The sequence below is a fragment of the Camellia sinensis genome, chromosome 13 (genome assembly GCF_055761805.1).
Source record: "Camellia sinensis isolate YWXY chromosome 13, ASM5576180v1, whole genome shotgun sequence".
NCBI classification, from domain to species: domain Eukaryota; kingdom Viridiplantae; phylum Streptophyta; class Magnoliopsida; order Ericales; family Theaceae; genus Camellia; species Camellia sinensis.
The window spans coordinates 148,316,968-148,337,589 of NC_138973.1; positions in this window are offsets into that span (position 1 = coordinate 148,316,968).

Sequence of the window (20,622 nt, forward strand, 5' to 3'; positions counted from 1 at the left end):
CTGCCACTGTGCAGGAGAATCCGTATAGGTGTTCGAGTGTTCGAACCGTAATGCGCAAGAAATGATACGGAAACCCCCTATTTACATATCTGCCACTGTGCAGGAGAATCCGTATAGGTGTTCGAGTGTTCGAACCGTACTGCGCAAGAAATGGTATGTAAACCCCGTATTTACATATCTGCCACTGTGCAGGAGAATCCGTATAGGTGTTCGTGTGTTCGAACCGTAATGCGCAAGAAATGGTACGGAAACCCCGTATTTACATATCTGCCACTGTGCAGGAGAATCCGTATAGGTGTTCGAGTGTTCGAACCGTAATGCGCAAGAAATGGTACGGAAACCCGGTATTTACATATCTGCCACTGTGCAGGAGAATTCGTATAGGTGTTCGAGTGTTCGAACCGTAATGCGCAAGAAATGGTACGGAAACCCCATATTTACATATCTGCCACTGTGCAGGAGAATCCGTATAGGTGTTCGAGTGTTCGAACCGTAATGCGCAAGAAATGGTACGGAAACCCGGTATTTACATATCTGCCACTGTGCAGGAGAATCCGTATAGGTGTTCGTGTGTTCGAACCGTAATGCGCAAGAAATGGTACGGAAACCCCGTATTTACATATCTGCACTGTGCAGGAGAATCCGTATAGGTGTTCGAGTGTTCGTACCGTAATGCGCAAGAAATGTTATGTAAACCCCGTATTTACATATCTGCCACTGTGCAGGAGAATCCGTATAGGTGTTCGAGTGTTCGAACCGTAATGCGCAAGAAATGGTATGTAAACCCCGTATTTACATATCTGCCACTGTGCAGGAGAATCCGTATAGGTGTTCGAGTGTTCGAACCGTAATGCGCAAGAAATGGTACGGAAACCACGTATTTACGTATCTGCCACTGTGCAAGAGAATCCGTATTGGTGTTCTAGTGTTCGAACTGTAATGCGCAAGAAATGGTACGGAAACCCCGTATTTACATATCTGCCACTGTGCAGGAGAATCCGTATAGGTGTTCGAGTGTTCGAACCGTAATGCGCAAGAAATGGTACGGAAACCCCGTATTTACATATCTGCCACCGTGCAGGAGAATCCGTATAGGTGTTCGAGTGTTCGAACCGTAATGCGCAAGAAATGGTATGTAAACCCCGTATTTACATATCTGCCACTGTGCAGGAGAATCCGTATAAGTGTTCGAGTGTTCGAACCGTAATGCGCAAGAAATGGTACGGAAACACCGTATTTACATATCTGCCACTGTGCAGGAGAATCCGTATAGGTGTTCAAGTGTTCGAACCGTAATGCGCAAGAAATTGTATGTAAACCCCGTATTTACATATCTGCCACTGTGCAGGAGAATCCGTATAGGTGTTCGAGTGTTCGAACCGTAATGCGCAAGAAATGGTATGTAAACCCCGTATTTACATATCTGCCACTGTGCAGGAGAATCCGTATAGGTGTTCGAGTGTTCGAACCGTAATGCGCAAGAAATGGTACGGAAACCCCGTATTTACATATCTGCCACTGTGCAGGAGAATCCGTATAGGTGTTCGTGTGTTCGAACCGTAATGCGCAAGAAATGGTACGGAAACCCCTTATTTACATATCTGCCACTGTGCAGGAGAATCCGTATAGGTGTTCGAGTGTTCGAACCGTAATGCGCAAGAAATGGTATGTAAACCCCGTATTTACATATCTGCCACTGTGCAGGAGAATCCGTATAGGTGTTCGAGTGTTCGTACCGTAATGCGCAAGAAATGGTATGTAAACCCCGTATTTACATATCTGCCACTGTGCAGGAGAATCCGTATAGGTGTTCGAGTGTTCGAACCGTAATGCGCAAGAAATGGTATGTAAACCCCGTATTTACATATCTGCCACTGTGCAGGAGAATCCGTATAGGTGTTCGAGTGTTCGAACCGTAATGCGCAAGAAATGGTACGGAAACCACGTATTTACGTATCTGCCACTGTGCAAGAGAATCCGTATTGGTGTTCTAGTGTTCGAACCGTAATGCGCAAGAAATGGTACGGAAACCCCGTATTTACATATCTGCCACTGTGCAGGAGAATCCGTATAGGTGATCGAGTGTTCGAACCGTAATGCGCAAGAAATGGTACGGAAACCCCGTATTTACATATCTGCCACCGTGCAGGAGAATCCGTATAGGTGTTCGAGTGTTCGAACCGTAATGCGCAAGAAATGGTATGTAAACCCCGTATTTACATATCTGCCACTGTGCAGGAGAATCCGTATAAGTGTTCGAGTGTTCGAACCGTAATGCGCAAGAAATGGTACGGAAACACCGTATTTACATATCTGCCACTGTGTAGGAGAATCCGTATAGGTGTTCAAGTGTTCGAACCGTAATGCGCAAGAAATTGTATGTAAACCCCGTATTTACATATCTGCCACTGTGCAGGAGAATCCGTATAGGTGTTCGAGTGTTCGAACCGTAATGCGCAAGAAATGGTATGTAAACCCCGTATTTACATATCTGCCACTGTGCAGGAGAATCCGTATAGGTGTTCGAGTGTTCGAACCGTAATGCGCAAGAAATGGTACGGAAACCCCGTATTTACATATCTGCCACTGTGCAGGAGAATCCGTATAGGTGTTCGTGTGTTCGAACCGTAATGCGCAAGAAATGGTACGGAAACCCCATATTTACATATCTGCCACTGTGCAGGAGAATCCGTATAGGTGTTCGAGTGTTCGAACCGTAATGCGCAAGAAATGGTATGTAAACCCCGTATTTACATATCTGCCACTGTGCAGGAGAATCCGTATAGGTGTTCGAGTGTTCGTACCGTAATGCGCAAGAAATGGTACGGAAACCCCCTATTTACATATCTGCCACTGTGCAGGAGAATCCGTATAGGTGTTCGAGTGTTCGAACCGTAATGCGCAAGAAATGGTATGTAAACCCCGTATTTACATATCTGCCACTGTGCAGGAGAATCCGTATAGGTGTTCGAGTGTTCGAACCGTAATGCGCAAGAAATGGTACGGAAACCCCCTATTTACATATCTGCCACTGTGCAGGAGAATCCGTATAGGTGTTCGAGTGTTCGAACCGTAATGCGCAAGAAATGGTATGTAAACCCCGTATTTACATATCTGCCACTGTGCAGGAGAATCCGTATAGGTGTTCGAGTGTTCGAACCGTAATGCGCAAGAAATGGTACGGAAACCCCCTATTTACATATCTGCCACTGTGCAGGAGAATCCGTATAGGTGTTCGAGTGTTCGAACCGTAATGCGCAAGAAATGGTATGTAAACCCCGTATTTACATATCTGCCACTGTGCAGGAGAATCCGTATAGGTGTTCGAGTGTTCGTACCGTAATGCGCAAGAAATGGTATGTAAACCCCGTATTTACATATCTGCCACTGTGCAGGAGAATCCGTATAGGTGTTCGAGTGTTCGAACCGTAATGCGCAAGAAATGGTACGGAAACCCCCTATTTACATATCTGCCACTGTGCAGGAGAATCCGTATAGGTGTTCGAGTGTTCGAACCGTACTGCGCAAGAAATGGTATGTAAACCCCGTATTTACATATCTGCCACTGTGCAGGAGAATCCGTATAGGTGTTCGTGTGTTCGAACCGTAATGCGCAAGAAATGGTACGGAAACCCCGTATTTACATATCTGCCACTGTGCAGGAGAATCCGTATAGGTGTTCGAGTGTTCGAACCGTAATGCGCAAGAAATGGTACGGAAACCCGGTATTTATATATCTGCCACTGTGCAGTAGAATTCGTATAGGTGTTCGAGTGTTCGAACCGTAATGCGCAAGAAATGGTACGGAAACCCCATATTTACATATCTGCCACTGTGCAGGAGAATCCGTATAGGTGTTCGAGTGTTCGAACCGTAATGCGCAAGAAATGGTACGGAAACCCGGTATTTACATATCTGCCACTGTGCAGGAGAATCCGTATAGGTGTTCGAGTGTTCGAACCGTAATGCGCAAGAAATGGTACGGAAACCCCATATTTACATATCTGCCACTGTGCAGGAGAATCCGTATAGGTGTTCGAGTGATCGAACCGTAATGCGCAAGAAATGGTATGTAAACCCCGTATTTACATATCTGCCACTGTGCAGGAGAATCCGTATAGGTGTTCGTGTGTTCGAACCGTAATGCGCAAGAAATGGTACGGAAACCCCGTATTTACATATCTGCCACTGTGCAGGAGAATCCGTATAGGTGTTCGAGTGTTCGTACCGTAATGCGCAAGAAATGTAATGTAAACCCCGTATTTACATATCTGCCACTGTGCAGGAGAATCCGTATAGGTGTTCGAGTGTTCGAACCGTAATGCGCAAGAAATGGTATGTAAACCCCGTATTTACATATCTGCCACTGTGCAGGAGAATCCGTATAGGTGTTCGAGTGTTCGAACCGTAATGCGCAAGAAATGGTACGGAAACCACGTATTTACGTATCTGCCACTGTGCAAGAGAATCCGTATTGGTGTTCTAGTGTTCGAACTGTAATGCGCAAGAAATGGTACGGAAACCCCGTATTTACATATCTGCCACTGTGCAGGAGAATCCGTATAGGTGTTCGAGTGTTCGAACCGTAATGCGCAAGAAATGGTACGGAAACCCCGTATTTACATATCTGCCACCGTGCAGGAGAATCCGTATAGGTGTTCGAGTGTTCGAACCGTAATGCGCAAGAAATGGTATGTAAACCCCGTATTTACATATCTGCCACTGTGCAGGAGAATCCGTATAAGTGTTCGAGTGTTCGAACCGTAATGCGCAAGAAATGGTACGGAAACACCGTATTTACATATCTGCCACTGTGCAGGAGAATCCGTATAGGTGTTCAAGTGTTCGAACCGTAATGCGCAAGAAATTGTATGTAAACCCCGTATTTACATATCTACCACTGTGCAGGAGAATCCGTATAGGTGTTCGAGTGTTCGAACCGTAATGCGCAAGAAATGGTATGTAAACCCCGTATTTACATATCTGCCACTGTGCAGGAGAATCCGTATAGGTGTTCGAGTGTTCGAACCGTAATGCGCAAGAAATGGTACGGAAACCCCGTATTTACATATCTGCCACTGTGCAGGAGAATCCGTATAGGTGTTCGTGTGTTCGAACCGTAATGCGCAAGAAATGGTACGGAAACCCCTTATTTACATATCTGCCACTGTGCAGGAGAATCCGTATAGGTGTTCGAGTGTTCGAACCGTAATGCGCAAGAAATGGTATGTAAACCCCGTATTTACATATCTGCCACTGTGCAGGAGAATCCGTATAGGTGTTCGAGTGTTCGTACCGTAATGCGCAAGAAATGGTATGTAAACCCCGTATTTACATATCTGCCACTGTGCAGGAGAATCCGTATAGGTGTTCGAGTGTTCGAACCGTAATGCGCAAGAAATGGTATGTAAACCCCGTATTTACATATCTGCCACTATGCAGGAGAATCCGTATAGGTGTTCGAGTGTTCGAACCGTAATGCGCAAGAAATGGTACGGAAACCACGTATTTACGTATCTGCCACTGTGCAAGAGAATCCGTATTGGTGTTCTAGTGTTCGAACCGTAATGCGCAAGAAATGGTACGGAAACCCCGTATTTACATATCTGCCACTGTGCAGGAGAATCCGTATAGGTGTTCGAGTGTTCGAACCGTAATGCGCAAGAAATGGTACGGAAACCCCGTATTTACATATCTGCCACCGTGCAGGAGAATCCGTATAGGTGTTCGAGTGTTCGAACCGTAATGCGCAAGAAATGGTATGTAAACCCCGTATTTACATATCTGCCACTGTGCAGGAGAATCCGTATAAGTGTTCGAGTGTTCGAACCGTAATGCGCAAGAAATGGTACGGAAACACCGTATTTACATATCTGCCACTGTGTAGGAGAATCCGTATAGGTGTTCAAGTGTTCGAACCGTAATGCGCAAGAAATTGTATGTAAACCCCGTATTTACATATCTGCCACTGTGCAGGAGAATCCGTATAGGTGTTCGAGTGTTCGAACCGTAATGCGCAAGAAATGGTATGTAAACCCCGTATTTACATATCTGCCACTGTGCAGGAGAATCCGTATAGGTGTTCGAGTGTTCGAACCGTAATGCGCAAGAAATGGTACGGAAACCCCGTATTTACATATCTGCCACTGTGCAGGAGAATCCGTATAGGTGTTCGTGTGTTCGAACCGTAATGCGCAAGAAATGGTACGGAAACCCCATATTTACATATCTGCCACTGTGCAGGAGAATCCGTATAGGTGTTCGAGTGTTCGAACCGTAATGCGCAAGAAATGGTATGTAAACCCCGTATTTACATATCTGCCACTGTGCAGGAGAATCCGTATAGGTGTTCGAGTGTTCGTACCGTAATGCGCAAGAAATGGTACGGAAACCCCCTATTTACATATCTGCCACTGTGCAGGAGAATCCGTATAGGTGTTCGAGTGTTCGAACCGTAATGCGCAAGAAATGGTATGTAAACCCCGTATTTACATATCTGCCACTGTGCAGGAGAATCCGTATAGGTGTTCGAGTGTTCGAACCGTAATGCGCAAGAAATGGTACGGAAACCCCCTATTTACATATCTGCCACTGTGCAGCAGAATCCGTATAGGTGTTCAAGTGTTCGAACCGTAATGCGCAAGAAATGGTATGTAAACCCCGTATTTACATATCTGCCACTGTGCAGGAGAATCCGTATAGGTGTTCGAGTGTTCGAACCGTAATGCGCAAGAAATGGTACGGAAACCCCCTATTTACATATCTGCCACTGTGCAGGAGAATCCGTATAGGTGTTCGAGTGTTCGAACCGTAATGCGCAAGAAATGGTATGTAAACCCCGTATTTACATATCTGCCACTGTGCAGGAGAATCCGTATAGGTGTTCGTGTGTTCGAACCGTAGTGCGCAAGAAATGGTACGGAAACCCCGTATTTACATATCTGCCACTGTGCAGGAGAATCCGAATAGGTGTTCGAGTGTTCGAACCGTAATGCGCAAGAAATGGTACGGAAACCCGGTATTTACATATCTGCCACTGTGCAGGAGAATCCGTATAGGTGTTCGAGTGTTCGAACCGTAATGCGCAAGAAATGGTACGGAAACCCCATATTTACATATCTGCCACTGTGCAGGAGAATCCGTATAGGTGTTCGAGTGTTCGAACCGTAATGCGCAAGAAATGGTATGTAAACCCCGTATTTACATATCTGCCACTGTGCAGGAGAATCCGTATAGGTGTTCGTGTGTTCGAACCGTAATGCGCAAGAAATGGTACGGAAACCCCGTATTTACATATCTGCCACTGTGCAGGAGAATCCGTATAGGTGTTCGAGTGTTCGTACCGTAATGCGCAAGAAATGGTATGTAAACCCCGTATTTACATATCTGCCACTGTGCAGGAGAATCCGTATAGGTGTTCGAGTGTTCGAACCGTAATGCGCAAGAAATGGTATGTAAACCCCGTATTTACATATCTGCCACTGTGCAGGAGAATCCGTATAGGTGTTCGAGTGTTCGAACCGTAATGCGCAAGAAATGGTACGGAAACCACGTATTTACGTATCTGCCACTGTGCAAGAGAATCCGTATTGGTGTTCTAGTGTTCGAACCGTAATGCGCAAGAAATGGTACGGAAACCCCGTATTTACATATCTGCCACTGTGCAGGAGAATCCGTATAGGTGTTCGAGTGTTCGAACCGTAATGCGCAAGAAATGGTACGGAAACCCCGTATTTACATATCTGCCACCGTGCAGGAGAATCCGTATAGGTGTTCGAGTGTTCGAACCGTAATGCGCAAGAAATGGTATGTAAACCCCGTATTTACATATCTGCCACTGTGCAGGAAAATCCATTTAGGTGCTCGAGTGTTCGAACCGTAATGTGCAAGAAATGGTCCCGAAACCCCGTATTTACATATCTGCCACTGTGCAGGAGAATCCGTATAGGTGTTCGAGTGTTCGAACCGTAATGCGCAAGAAATGGTACGGAAACCACGTATTTACGTATCTGCCACTGTGCAGGAGAATCCGTATAAGTGTTCGAGTGTTCGAACCGTAATGCGCAAGAAATGGTATGTAAACCCCGTATTTACATATCTGCCACTGTGCAGGAGAATCCGTATAGGTGTTCGTGTGTTCGAACCGTAATGCGCAAGAAATGGTACGGAAACCCCGTATTTACATATCTGCCACTGTGCAGGAGAATCCGAATAGGTGTTCGAGTGTTCGAACCGTAATGCGCAAGAAATGGTACGGAAACCCGGTATTTACATATCTGCCACTGTGCAGGAGAATCCGTATAGGTGTTCGAGTGTTCGAACCGTAATGCGCAAGAAATGGTACGGAAACCCCATATTTACATATCTGCCACTGTGCAGGAGAATCCGTATAGGTGTTCGAGTGTTCGAACCGTAATGCGCAAGAAATGGTATGTAAACCCCGTATTTACATATCTGCCACTGTGCAGGAGAATCCGTATAGGTGTTCGTGTGTTCGAACCGTAATGCGCAAGAAATGGTACGGAAACCCCGTATTTACATATCTGCCACTGTGCAGGAGAATCCGTATAGGTGTTCGAGTGTTCGTACCGTAATGCGCAAGAAATGGTATGTAAACCCCGTATTTACATATCTGCCACTGTGCAGGAGAATCCGTATAGGTGTTCGAGTGTTCGAACCGTAATGCGCAAGAAATGGTATGTAAACCCCGTATTTACATATCTGCCACTGTGCAGGAGAATCCGTATAGGTGTTCGAGTGTTCGAACCGTAATGCGCAAGAAATGGTACGGAAACCACGTATTTACGTATCTGCCACTGTGCAAGAGAATCCGTATTGGTGTTCTAGTGTTCGAACCGTAATGCGCAAGAAATGGTACGGAAACCCCGTATTTACATATCTGCCACTGTGCAGGAGAATCCGTATAGGTGTTCGAGTGTTCGAACCGTAATGCGCAAGAAATGGTACGGAAACCCCGTATTTACATATCTGCCACCGTGCAGGAGAATCCGTATAGGTGTTCGAGTGTTCGAACCGTAATGCGCAAGAAATGGTATGTAAACCCCGTATTTACATATCTGCCACTGTGCAGGAAAATCCATTTAGGTGCTCGAGTGTTCGAACCGTAATGTGCAAGAAATGGTCCCGAAACCCCGTATTTACATATCTGCCACTATGCAGGAGAATCCGTATAGGTGTTCGAGTGTTCGAACCGTAATGCGCAAGAAATGGTACGGAAACCACGTATTTACGTATCTGCCACTGTGCAGGAGAATCCGTATAAGTGTTCGAGTGTTCGAACCGTAATGCGCAAGAAATGGTACGGAAACCCCGTATTTACATATCTGCCACTGTGCAGGAGAATCCGTATAGGTGTTCGAGTGTTCGAACCGTAATGCGCAAGAAATGGTACGGAAACCCCGTATTTACATATCTGCCACCGTGCAGGAGAATCCGTATAGGTGTTCGAGTGTTCGAACCGTAATGCGCAAGAAATGGTATGTAAACCCCGTATTTACATATCTGCCACTGTGCAGGAGAATCCGTATAAGTGTTCGAGTGTTCGAACCGTAATGCGCAAGAAATGGTACGGAAACACCGTATTTACATATCTGCCACTGTGCAGGAGAATCCGTATAGGTGTTCGAGTGTTCGAACCGTAATGCGCAAGAAATTGTATGTAAACCCCGTATTTACATATCTGCCACTGTGCAGGAGAATCCGTATAGGTGTTCGAGTGTTCGAACCGTAATGCGCAAGAAATGGTATGTAAACCCCGTATTTACATATCTGCCACTGTGCAGGAGAATCCGTATAGGTGTTCGAGTGTTCGAACCGTAATGCGCAAGAAATGGTACGGAAACCCGGTATTTACATATCTGCCACTGTGCAGGAGAATCCGTATAGGTGTTCGAGTGTTCGAACCGTAATGCGCAAGAAATGGTACGGAAACCCCATATTTACATATCTGCCACTGTGCAGGAGAATCCGTATAGGTGTTCGAGTGTTCGAACCGTAATGCGCAAGAAATGGTATGTAAACCCCGTATTTACATATCTGCCACTGTGCAGGAGAATCCGTATAGGTGTTCGTGTGTTCGAACCGTAATGCGCAAGAAATGGTACGGAAACCCCGTATTTACATATCTGCCACTGTGCAGGAGAATCCGTATAGGTGTTCGAGTGTTCGTACCGTAATGCGCAAGAAATGGTATGTAAACCCCGTATTTACATATCTGCCACTGTGCAGGAGAATCCGTATAGGTGTTCGAGTGTTCGAACCGTAATGCGCAAGAAATGGTATGTAAACCCCGTATTTACATATCTGCCACTGTGCAGGACAATCCGTATAGGTGTTCGAGTGTTCGAACCGTAATGCGCAAGAAATGGTACGGAAACCCCGTATTTACATATCTGCCACTGTGCAGGAGAATCCGTATAGGTGTTCGTGTGTTCGAACCGTAATGCGCAAGAAATGGTACGGAAACCCCATATTTACATATCTGCCACTGTGCAGGAGAATCCGTATAGGTGTTCGAGTGTTCGAACCGTAATGCGCAAGAAATGGTGTGTAAACCCCGTATTTACATATCTGCCACTGTGCAGGAGAATCCGTATAGGTGTTCGAGTGTTCGTACCGTAATGCGCAAGAAATGGTATGTAAACCCCGTATTTACATATCTGCCACTGTGCAGGAGAATCCGTATAGGTGTTCGAGTGTTCGAACCGTAATGCGCAAGAAATGGTATGTAAACCCCGTGTTTACATATCTGCCACTGTGCAGGAGAATCCGTATAGGTGTTCGAGTGTTCGAACCGTAATGCGCAAGAAATGGTACGGAAACCCCGTATTTACATATCTGCCACTGTGCAGGAGAATCCGTATAGGTGTTCGAGTGTTCGTACCGTAATGCGCAAGAAATGGTATGTAAACCCCGTATTTACATATCTGCCACTGTGCAGGAGAATCCGTATAGGTGTTCGAGTGTTCGAACCGTAATGCGCAAGAAATGGTATGTAAACCCCGTATTTACATATCTGCCACTGTGCAGGAGAATCCGTATAGGTGTTCGAGTGTTCGAACCGTAATGCGCAAGAAATGGTACGGAAACCACGTATTTACGTATCTGCCACTGTGCAAGAGAATCCGTATTGGTGTTCTAGTGTTCGAACCGTAATGCGCAAGAAATGGTACGGAAACCCCGTATTTACATATCTGCCACTGTGCAGGAGAATCCGTATAGGTGTTCGAGTGTTCGAACCGTAATGCGCAAGAAATGGTACGGAAACCCCGTATTTACATATCTGCCACCGTGCAGGAGAATCCGTATAGGTGTTCGAGTGTTCGAACCGTAATGCGCAAGAAATGGTATGTAAACACCGTATTTACATATCTGCCACTGTGCAGGAAAATCCATTTAGGTGCTCGAGTGTTCGAACCGTAATGTGCAAGAAATGGTCCCGAAACCCCGTATTTACATATCTGCCACTGTGCAGGAGAATCCGTATAGGTGTTCGAGTGTTCGAACCGTAATGCGCAAGAAATGGTATGTAAACCCCGTATTTACATATCTGCCACTGTGCAGGAGAATCCGTATAAGTGTTCGAGTGTTCGAACCGTAATGCGCAAGAATTGGTACGGAAACACCGTATTTACATATCTGCCACTGTGCAGGAGAATCCGTATAGGTGTTCAAGTGTTCGAACCGTAATGCGCAAGAAATTGTATGTAAACCCCGTATTTACATATCTGCCACTGTGCAGGAGAATCCGTATAGGTGTTCGAGTGTTCGAACCGTAATGCGCAAGAAATGGTATGTAAACCCCGTATTTACATATCTGCCACTGTGCCGGAGAATCCGTATAGGTGTTCGAGTGTTCGAACCGTAATGCGCAAGAAATGGTACGGAAACCCCCTATTTACATATCTGCCACTGTGCAGGAGAATCCGTATAGGTGTTCGAGTGTTCGAACCGTAATGCGCAAGAAATGGTATGTAAACCCCGTATTTACATATCTGCCACTGTGCAGGAGAATCCGTATAGGAGTTCGTGTGTTCGAACCGTAATGCGCAAGAAATGGTACGGAAACCCCGTATTTACATATCTGCCACTGTGCAGGAGAATCCGTATAGGTGTTCGAGTGTTCGAACCGTAATGCGCAAGAAATGGTGTGTAAACCCCGTATTTACATATCTGCCACTGTGCAGGAGAATCCGTATAGGTGTTCGAGTGTTCGTACCGTAATGCGCAAGAAATGGTATGTAAACCCCGTATTTACATATCTGCCACTGTGCAGGAGAATCCGTATAGGTGTTCGAGTGTTCGAACCGTAATTCGCAAGAAATGGTATGTAAACCCCGTGTTTACATATCTGCCACTGTGCAGGAGAATCCGTATAGGTGTTCGAGTGTTCGAACCGTAATGCGCAAGAAATGGTACGGAAACCCCGTATTTACATATCTGCCACTGTGCAGGAGAATCCGTATAGGTGTTCGAGTGTTCGTACCGTAATGCGCAAGAAATGGTATGTAAACCCCGTATTTACATATCTGCCACTGTGCAGGACAATCCGTATAGGTGTTCGAGTGTTCGAACCGTAATGCGCAAGAAATGGTATGTAAACCCCGTATTTACATATCTGCCACTGTGCAGGAGAATCCGTATAGGTGTTCGAGTGTTCGAACCGTAATGCGCAAGAAATGGTACGGAAACCACGTATTTACGTATCTGCCACTGTGCAAGAGAATCCGTATTGGTGTTCTAGTGTTCGAACCGTAATGCGCAAGAAATGGTACGGAAACCCCGTATTTACATATCTGCCACTGTGCAGGAGAATCCGTATAGGTGTTCGAGTGTTCGAACCGTAATGCGCAAGAAATGGTACGGAAACCCCCTATTTACATATCTGCCACTGTGCAGGAGAATCCGTATAGGTGTTCGAGTGTTCGAACCGTAATGCGCAAGAAATGGTATGTAAACCCCGTATTTACATATCTGCCACTGTGCAGGAGAATCCGTATAGGAGTTCGTGTGTTCGAACCGTAATGCGCAAGAAATGGTACGGAAACCCCGTATTTACATATCTGCCACTGTGCAGGAGAATCCGTATAGGTGTTCGAGTGTTCGAACCGTAATGCGCAAGAAATGGTGTGTAAACCCCGTATTTACATATCTGCCACTGTGCAGGAGAATCCGTATAGGTGTTCGAGTGTTCGTACCGTAATGCGCAAGAAATGGTATGTAAACCCCGTATTTACATATCTGCCACTGTGCAGGAGAATCCGTATAGGTGTTCGAGTGTTCGAACCGTAATGCGCAAGAAATGGTATGTAAACCCCGTGTTTACATATCTGCCACTGTGCAGGAGAATCCGTATAGGTGTTCGAGTGTTCGAACCGTAATGCGCAAGAAATGGTACGGAAACCCCGTATTTACATATCTGCCACTGTGCAGGAGAATCCGTATAGGTGTTCGAGTGTTCGTACCGTAATGCGCAAGAAATGGTATGTAAACCCCGTATTTACATATCTGCCACTGTGCAGGACAATCCGTATAGGTGTTCGAGTGTTCGAACCGTAATGCGCAAGAAATGGTATGTAAACCCCGTATTTACATATCTGCCACTGTGCAGGAGAATACGTATAGGTGTTCGAGTGTTCGAACCGTAATGCGCAAGAAATGGTACGGAAACCACGTATTTACGTATCTGCCACTGTGCAAGAGAATCCGTATTGGTGTTCTAGTGTTCGAACCGTAATGCGCAAGAAATGGTACGGAAACCCCGTATTTACATATCTGCCACTGTGCAGGAGAATCCGTATAGGTGTTCGAGTGTTCGAACCGTAATGCGCAAGAAATGGTACGGAAACCCCGTATTTATATATCTGCCACCGTGCAGGAGAATCCGTATAGGTGTTCGAGTGTTCGAACCGTAATGCGCAAGAAATGGTATGTAAACCCCGTATTTACATATCTGCCACTGTGCAGGAAAATCCATTTAGGTGCTCGAGTGTTCGAACCGTAATGTGCAAGAAATGGTCCCGAAACCCCGTATTTACATATCTGCCACTGTGCAGGAGAATCCGTATAGGTGTTCGAGTGTTCGAACCGTAATGCGCAAGAAATGGTATGTAAACCCCGTATTTACATATCTGCCACTGTGCAGGAGAATCCGTATAAGTGTTCGAGTGTTCGAACCGTAATGCGCAAGAATTGGTACGGAAACACCGTATTTACATATCTGCCACTGTGCAGGAGAATCCGTATAGGTGTTCAAGTGTTCGAACCGTAATGCGCAAGAAATTGTATGTAAACCCCGTATTTACATATCTGCCACTGTGCAGGAGAATCCGTATAGGTGTTCGAGTGTTCGAACCGTAATGCGCAAGAAATGGTATGTAAACCCCGTATTTACATATCTGCCACTATGCAGGAGAATCCGTATAGGTGTTCGAGTGTTCGAACCGTAATGCGCAAGAAATGGTACGGAAACCCCCTATTTACATATCTGCCACTGTGCAGGAGAATCCGTATAGGTGTTCGAGTGTTCGAACCGTAATGCGCAAGAAATGGTATGTAAACCCCGTATTTACATATCTGCCACTGTGCAGGAGAATCCGTATAGGAGTTCGTGTGTTCGAACCGTAATGCGCAAGAAATGGTACGGAAACCCCGTATTTACATATCTGCCACTGTGCAGGAGAATCCGTATAGGTGTTCGAGTGTTCGAACCGTAATGCGCAAGAAATGGTACGGAAACCCGGTATTTACATATCTGCCACTGTGCAGGAGAATCCGTATAGGTGTTCGAGTGTTCGAACCGTAATGCGCAAGAAATGGTACGGAAACCCCATATTTACATATCTGTCACTGTGCAGGAGAATCCGTATAGGTGTTCGAGTGTTCGAACCGTAATGCGCAAGAAATGGTATGTAAACCCCGTATTTACATTTCTGCCACTGTGCAGGAGAATCCGTATAGGTGTTCGTGTGTTCGAACCGTAATGCGCAACAAATGGTACGGAAACCCCGTATTTACATATCTGCCACTGTGCAGGAGAATCCGTATAGGTGTTCGAGTGTTCGTACCGTAATGCGCAAGAAATGGTATGTAAACCCCGTATTTACATATCTGCCACTGTGCAGGAGAATCCGTATAGGTGTTCGAGTGTTCGAACCGTAATGCGCAAGAAATGGTATGTAAACCCCGTATTTACATATCTGCCACTGTGCAGGAGAATCCGTATAGGTGTTCGAGTGTTCGAACCGTAATGCGCAAGAAATGGTACGGAAACCCCGTATTTACATATCTGCCACTGTGCAGGAGAATCCGTATAGGTGTTCGTGTGTTCGAACCGTAATGCGCAAGAAATGGTACGGAAACCCCATATTTACATATCTGCCACTGTGCAGGAGAATCCGTATAGGTGTTCGAGTGTTCGAACCGTAATGCGCAAGAAATGGTATGTAAACCCCGTATTTACATATCTGCCACTGTGCAGGAGAATCCGTATAGGTGTTCGAGTGTTCGTACCGTAATGCGCAAGAAATGGTATGTAAACCCCGTATTTACATATCTGCCACTGTGCAGGAGAATCCGTATAGGTGTTCGAGTGTTCGAACCGTAATGCGCAAGAAATGGTATGTAAACCCCGTATTTACATATCTGCCACTGTGCAGGAGATTCCGTATAGGTGTTCGAGTGTTCAAACCGTAATGCGCAAGAAATGGTACGGAAACCCCGTATTTACAAATCTGCCACTGTGCAGGAGAATCCGTATAGGTGTTCGAGTGTTCGAACCGTAATGCGCAAGAAATGGTATGTAAACCCCGTATTTACATATCTGCCACTGTGCAGGAGAATCCGTATAGGAGTTCGTGTGTTCGAACCGTAATGCGCAAGAAATGGTACGGAAACCCCGTATTTACATATCTGCCACTGTGCAGGAGAATCCGTATAGGTGTTCGAGTGTTCGAACCGTAATGCGCAAGAAATGGTGTGTAAACCCCGTATTTACATATCTGCCACTGTGCAGGAGAATCCGTATAGGTGTTCGAGTGTTCGTACCGTAATGCGCAAGAAATGGTATGTAAACCCCGTATTTACATATCTGCCACTGTGCAGGAGAATCCGTATAGGTGTTCGAGTGTTCGAACCGTAATTCGCAAGAAATGGTATGTAAACCCCGTGTTTACATATCTGCCACTGTGCAGGAGAATCCGTATAGGTGTTCGAGTGTTCGAACCGTAATGCGCAAGAAATGGTACGGAAACCCCGTATTTACATATCTGCCACTGTGCAGGAGAATCCGTATAGGTGTTCGAGTGTTCGTACCGTAATGCGCAAGAAATGGTATGTAAACCCCGTATTTACATATCTGCCACTGTGCAGGACAATCCGTATAGGTGTTCGAGTGTTCGAACCGTAATGCGCAAGAAATGGTATGTAAACCCCGTATTTACATATCTGCCACTGTGCAGGAGAATCCGTATAGGTGTTCGAGTGTTCGAACCGTAATGCGCAAGAAATGGTACGGAAACCACGTATTTACGTATCTGCCACTGTGCAAGAGAATCCGTATTGGTGTTCGAGTGTTCGAACCGTAATGCGCAAGAAATGGTATGTAAACCCCGTATTTACATATCTGCCACTGTGCAGGAAAATCCATTTAGGTGCTCGAGTGTTCGAACCGTAATGTGCAAGAAATGGTCCCGAAACCCCGTATTTACATATCTGCCACTATGCAGGAGAATCCGTATAGGTGTTCGAGTGTTCGAACCGTAATGCGCAAGAAATGGTACGGAAACCACGTATTTACGTATCTGCCACTGTGCAGGAGAATCCGTATAAGTGTTCGAGTGTTCGAACCGTAATGCGCAAGAAATGGTACGGAAACCCCGTATTTACATATCTGCCACTGTGCAGGAGAATCCGTATAGGTGTTCGAGTGTTCGAACCGTAATGCGCAAGAAATGGTACGGAAACCCCGTATTTACATATCTGCCACCGTGCAGGAGAATCCGTATAGGTGTTCGAGTGTTCGAACCGTAATGCGCAAGAAATGGTATGTAAACCCCGTATTTACATATCTGCCACTGTGCAGGAGAATCCGTATAAGTGTTCGAGTGTTCGAACCGTAACGCGCAAGAAATGGTACGGAAACACCGTATTTACATATCTGCCACTGTGCAGGAGAATCCGTATAGGTGTTCGAGTGTTCGAACCGTAATGCGCAAGAAATTGTATGTAAACCCCGTATTTACATATCTGCCACTGTGCAGGAGAATCCGTATAGGTGTTCGAGTGTTCGAACCGTAATGCGCAAGAAATGGTATGTAAACCCCGTATTTACATATCTGCCACTGTGCAGGAGAATCCGTATAGGTGTTCGAGTGTTCGAACCGTAATGCGCAAGAAATGGTACGGAAACCCGGTATTTACATATCTGCCACTGTGCAGGAGAATCCGTATAGGTGTTCGAGTGTTCGAACCGTAATGCGCAAGAAATGGTACGGAAACCCCATATTTACATATCTGCCACTGTGCAGGAGAATCCGTATAGGTGTTCGAGTGTTCGAACCGTAATGCGCAAGAAATGGTATGTAAACCCCGTATTTACATATCTGCCACTGTGCAGGAGAATCCGTATAGGTGTTCGTGTGTTCGAACCGTAATGCGCAAGAAATGGTACGGAAACCCCGTATTTACATATCTGCCACTGTGCAGGAGAATCCGTATAGGTGTTCGAGTGTTCGTACCGTAATGCGCAAGAAATGGTATGTAAACCCCGTATTTACATATCTGCCACTGTGCAGGAGAATCCGTATAGGTGTTCGAGTGTTCGAACCGTAATGCGCAAGAAATGGTATGTAAACCCCGTATTTACATATCTGCCACTGTGCAGGACAATCCGTATAGGTGTTCGAGTGTTCGAACCGTAATGCGCAAGAAATGGTACGGAAACCCCGTATTTACATATCTGCCACTGTGCAGGAGAATCCGTATAGGTGTTCGTGTGTTCGAACCGTAATGCGCAAGAAATGGTACGGAAACCCCATATTTACATATCTGCCACTGTGCAGGAGAATCCGTATAGGTGTTCGAGTGTTCGAACCGTAATGCGCAAGAAATGGTGTGTAAACCCCGTATTTACATATCTGCCACTGTGCAGGAGAATCCGTATAGGTGTTCGAGTGTTCGTACCGTAATGCGCAAGAAATGGTATGTAAACCCCGTATTTACATATCTGCCACTGTGCAGGAGAATCCGTATAGGTGTTCGAGTGTTCGAACCGTAATGCGCAAGAAATGGTATGTAAACCCCGTGTTTACATATCTGCCACTGTGCAGGAGAATCCGTATAGGTGTTCGAGTGTTCGAACCGTAATGCGCAAGAAATGGTACGGAAACCCCGTATTTACATATCTGCCACTGTGCAGGAGAATCCGTATAGGTGTTCGAGTGTTCGTACCGTAATGCGCAAGAAATGGTATGTAAACCCCGTATTTACATATCTGCCACTGTGCAGGAGAATCCGTATAGGTGTTCGAGTGTTCGAACCGTAATGCGCAAGAAATGGTATGTAAACCCCGTATTTACATATCTGCCACTGTGCAGGAGAATCCGTATAGGTGTTCGAGTGTTCGAACCGTAATGCGCAAGAAATGGTACGGAAACCACGTATTTACGTATCTGCCACTGTGCAAGAGAATCCGTATTGGTGTTCTAGTGTTCGAACCGTAATGCGCAAGAAATGGTACGGAAACCCCGTATTTACATATCTGCCACTGTGCAGGAGAATCCGTATAGGTGTTCGAGTGTTCGAACCGTAATGCGCAAGAAATGGTACGGAAACCCCGTATTTACATATCTGCCACCGTGCAGGAGAATCCGTATAGGTGTTCGAGTGTTCGAACCGTAATGCGCAAGAAATGGTATGTAAACACCGTATTTACATATCTGCCACTGTGCAGGAAAATCCATTTAGGTGCTCGAGTGTTCGAACCGTAATGTGCAAGAAATGGTCCCGAAACCCCGTATTTACATATCTGCCACTGTGCAGGAGAATCCGTATAGGTGTTCGAGTGTTCGAACCGTAATGCGCAAGAAATGGTATGTAAACCCCGTATTTACATATCTGCCACTGTGCAGGAGAATCCGTATAAGTGTTCGAGTGTTCGAACCGTAATGCGCAAGAATTGGTACGGAAACACCGTATTTACATATCTGCCACTGTGCAGGAGAATCCGTATAGGTGTTCAAGTGTTCGAACCGTAATGCGCAAGAAATTGTATGTAAACCCCGTATTTACATATCTGCCACTGTGCAGGAGAATCCGTATAGGTGTTCGAGTGTTCGAACCGTAATGCGCAAGAAATGGTATGTAAACCCCGTATTTACATATCTGCCACTGTGCCGGAGAATCCGTATAGGTGTTCGAGTGTTCGAACCGTAATGCGCAAGAAATGGTACGGAAACCCCCTATTTACATATCTGCCACTGTGCAGGAGAATCCGTATAGGTGTTCGAGTGTTCGAACCGTAATGCGCAAGAAATGGTATGTAAACCCCGTATTTACATATCTGCCACTGTGCAGGAGAATCCGTATAGGAGTTCGTGTGTTCGAACCGTAATGCGCAAGAAATGGTACGGAAACCCCGTATTTACATATCTGCCACTGTGCAGGAGAATCCGTATAGGTGTTCGAGTGTTCGAACCGTAATGCGCAAGAAATGGTGTGTAAACCCCGTATTTACATATCTGCCACTGTGCAGGAGAATCCGTATAGGTGTTCGAGTGTTCGTACCGTAATGCGCAAGAAATGGTATGTAAACCCCGTATTTACATATCTGCCACTGTGCAGGAGAATCCGTATAGGTGTTCGAGTGTTCGAACCGTAATTCGCAAGAAATGGTATGTAAACCCCGTGTTTACATATCTGCCACTGTGCAGGAGAATCCGTATAGGTGTTCGAGTGTTCGAACCGTAATGCGCAAGAAATGGTACGGAAACCCCGTATTTACATATCTGCCACTGTGCAGGAGAATCCGTATAGGTGTTCGAGTGTTCGTACCGTAATGCGCAAGAAATGGTATGTAAACCCCGTATTTACATATCTGCCACTGTGCAGGACAATCCGTATAGGTGTTCGAGTGTTCGAACCGTAATGCGCAAGAAATGGTATGTAAACCCCGTATTTACATATCTGCCACTGTGCAGGAGAATCCGTATAGGTGTTCGAGTGTTCGAACCGTAATGCGCAAGAAATGGTACGGAAACCACGTATTTACGTATCTGCCACTGTGCAAGAGAATCCGTATTGGTGTTCTAGTGTTCGAACCGTAATGCGCAAGAAATGGTACGGAAACCCCGTATTTACATATCTGCCACTGTGCAGGAGAATCCGTATAGGTGTTCGAGTGTTCGAACCGTAATGCGCAAGAAATGGTACGGAAACCCCCTATTTACATATCTGCCACTGTGCAGGAGAATCCGTATAGGTGTTCGAGTGTTCGAACCGTAATGCGCAAGAAATGGTATGTAAACCCCGTATTTACATATCTGCCACTGTGCAGGAGAATCCGTATAGGAGTTCGTGTGTTCGAACCGTAATGCGCAAGAAATG